This window comes from Geospiza fortis, unplaced genomic scaffold (assembly GCF_000277835.1).
Source record: "Geospiza fortis unplaced genomic scaffold, GeoFor_1.0 scaffold32, whole genome shotgun sequence".
Taxonomy (NCBI): domain Eukaryota; kingdom Metazoa; phylum Chordata; class Aves; order Passeriformes; family Thraupidae; genus Geospiza; species Geospiza fortis.
The window spans coordinates 102,043-105,418 of NW_005054428.1; the positions used below are offsets into that span (position 1 = coordinate 102,043).

The window sequence follows — 3,376 nt, forward strand, 5'->3', positions numbered from 1 at the left end:
GGGAGCCGAGGGCGGGATTTGAGGCAATCTAGGGCGCCTTTGGGGCCGCTGCAGCTACCTGGGGGGACACTGGAGTGCGGTGGGAAGCGGTCTCTTCTACAGTGCCTGCAGTGAGAGGCCAAGGGGAAATGGCCTTAATCTGAGACAGGAGATTCAGATATCAGGAAAAAAATCATAGAATATGCTGAGTTGGGAGGGACACACCGGGATCATCGAGACCAACACTTAGCCCTGCACGGGACATTCAGACAATCCCACCCTGTGCCTGAGAGCATTGTCCAAACGCTCCTGGAGCTCTAGCAGCCTTGCAGTTATGGCCATTGCCTGGGGAGCCTGCTCAGTGTCCCAACACCCTCTGGAGGAAGAACCTTTTTCTGCTATCCAACCTAACCCTCCCCTGACACAGCTCCATGCTGTGACGAACACTTTGATCATCTCTTCAAGGCACCACTGCTGTCAGAGATGGCACAGGGTTTACAAAGTTGGACAGTTTTTGACAATGCTGAAAGGCTAAAGACTTGTGGTTTTGTTTGTTGTTGTTGTTGTTGTTGTTGTTGTTGTTGTAGAGAGGTTTGTGAGACCATAATCCCGGCTCCCCTCCACCAAATGGGGCAGCAGCTGCATCAGAAGCTTCGAATCCCAGCCAAATTGCCTCTTCATACAGATAGGAGATCCATCCTCGGGATCATCAGCCCGAGACGCGGGGTTGGATTGGGTACGGTGCGATCCTCTTCTTTTGTTTACTTCCGCAGGCCTTCGACAGCGTGGGTGGCAATTCCTGGAGAAGATGAACCCCCCTTACCGACGGAGCAGAGACGAGTGAGCCTGAGAACTGGTTGGTATTTTCGGCATCCCGAGAGCCGGTTGGAATTTCGGCATGTCCCGTCACGGGTAAGACCTTTGCTCTGTTACGGAACGCCACGCATGGGCTGAATCCCTGGCTGTGGTTGTGCAGGCGCTGCTGCACGCCATAAATCCAGCTCCTGGCGACAGGGACACTTCAAAGCCTCCGCGCTATTTTCGCCGCGGTGGCTCGGGCTCCGGGCGAGCCGGGCGCTGCCTCCGCCGGTCGTATCCCGGGAGGGGGCAGCAAGAGCCCGCCGGTGTCGGGTGGAGGCTTTCCGGTGCTGGCATTGGGCAGCTTCGTGTGATGGAGCCAATTCTGGAACTCCTTCCGAAGTGATGTGCTAGCGTTCGCTCAAATCTTGCCCCACAATATCCCTCTTCCATGACCAAGGGCAGACACCAGCCGGGAGGGGAACGGAGAATCCTTGGTTTGCTTTTCCCTGCGGATAGAGCAGGGCGCGTTTGAGCCTTCCTACATTCCTGCAGGAGTCAGTGAGAATCCTTCATCCTTATTCTGAGCAGGATCTGCATCTCTCATCATGCACGTCCAATATTGGCTGCTCTAGAATATCAAGTCTTGGGGGGGTGCAAGATGTGAGATTAACGGTTTATGTGTTTTCTGACTTCTGAGTCCTTAGAGCACCCTCAGATAATTTTCCTCCAAGCTCCTCCTTAAAATCTAAAATCTAGCATGAAATCAGAAAGGCAGCAAGACCCATAGTTGATAACTCAGCTGAACAAAGACCTTGGGTTGTCAAGTTGCACTTTTTGTGCCTTGGTGTCACTGGCAACCTGGTCTCTTGCAAATTCACCCCCTTTGAAGCCCCTGCTGTGTCTGCTGTTCAGATGTCAGCTTCCAGAATGGTTTTCTGTTCCCAACATGGCAATTTAGCCACTGGTTAACTTGGAGCTCTGCTCTGCAGAGCCCACAGAGCTGTCGCTCATTCTTTGTTATTACTAACAAAAGCCAGTAGTTCTTTGTCATTTAATGAAGTGAGTCCAGTGTCTTTAATAATCCCTTTCTGGCTTTTTCCTTCCAACTGAGTAACATGAAACTTGCTTTTCCTAGGAAAATCCATAGACGTGGATATTGGGCAATGAAAATGCAGAAGCATGTGATTGTGTTGGACCAGGAGAAGACAAGTTTAAATTCAGTGTTATATCTGAAGTGACTGCTGTTTATGCACTTAACCTTGTGACGGAGTAAAAACAGTGCCAGGAGCATGTTATTACATGAAAATGTGTTTATTCCCCTTTAAAAATTTATGATCTGGCAAAGAGACCATGAAAGAAAGATGTGGGTATTCCTCTGTCCTGAGTATGAGTGCCAGCAGTTAGCACCCAAAGCATATGTGTCCCTTTTTCCCTTTGCTAGGATAGCAGGAATTTCAGGATCTAGAAACTTGGTCCTGAAAACTGCTGAGTAAATTCCAACTAGTGTTTACTGGAATCCACTGGAGGGGTGATCCCTGAGCCCACGTTTAACTGGTCTCTGGGAGCTGTAGCCTGTTGGAGGCCCCAATCCTGGAGGCTTCATAGCTCTTTCAACTCTTGGTAACTTTGATTTGCGTTAAGGGTCACTCAGTACCTCGTGGGAGGAGGCCCTGACTACTTTCAACTTTTAGAATTAATGGTTTTGATCTTGAGAATCTGGCCTGGGAGATTTTAATTTGAATTTGCTGGTTTTAGCTTGAACTTGAAACTGACTTAAATGGGTTTTGTGCCCTCAGTACTGGATGTTAGTGTGTTAGAACCTTCCCTTCGTTGGTCTTGCAGGTGCAAGGCAGTCCTTTTTCTTAGGCAACTGTATGCAGTGGACTGAGATCAGGGGTTAATTTGGCCAGGGATAATTGAAATAATAAATAAAATAAACCAAACCAAACCAAAACATAAAGCAAAATTTTGAGTTTGGAATAGCTTCTCAGATTCTGAAAATAATTGAAGTAATCCAGAAGAAAATATACCATGAAATCTGTTTTCCATTATTGCATGACATAATGTGTCTTAACATTTGATCAAATCCATTTTTCATGATGAAGATAATGCCACTTAAAGTGATGTAGAGATCTGGGGTCTTTTTCAGTGTAGAATTACAAATTATTGTAGGCTTGACCTTCTCATTTGTTTATTTATTTATTGATGATTCACTGTTCCTGTCATGATTTCACAGCAAGTAAAAATAATTTCTGATTGATTTCTAGCTGCTAGTAGTATTTTTGAAAGATGTCTTAGCAAAAGCTCATTGATGTGTTTGTGCCTGCTAGCTTTCTTATCCAGACCCAGTCTCTTGTATATAATCAAGGTGCAGTTGGAGAAACTTGATGTCCTGTCTTGCATTCTATTTAAGAAAAAGTGCAGTCATTTGTGTGAAGTCCTATGCTCATATTTATCAGTGGGTTTTGTGAGATCCCTCGACAAAGTCAAGATCAAAGGACAAGGACAGTCCATTCTTTTTGCTTTAAAGGAATGCATTGCCAGCTTCAGTGGCTCCTGAATGGGATGACTATGTTATGAATAAGAAGCTTGACTG

The 3,376-nt window shown here is 46.4% G+C and overlaps 1 long non-coding RNA gene across 2 annotated transcripts; it reads left to right on the forward strand.

Moving 5' to 3' along the window:
• Positions 1-22: 22 nt before the first annotated feature.
• LOC115948551 lies at positions 23-3,163 on the forward strand. 2 transcript variants are annotated; one of them, XR_004082363.1, is made up of 3 exons: positions 23-110; positions 753-891; positions 1,916-3,163. It is a non-coding gene; the product is annotated as an uncharacterized LOC115948551 (long non-coding RNA). The 2 variants fall into 2 exon arrangements; XR_004082362.1 differs by lacking the exon at positions 23-110 and having other exon boundaries at positions 208-891.
• The last annotated feature ends 213 nt before the right edge of the window (positions 3,164-3,376 follow it).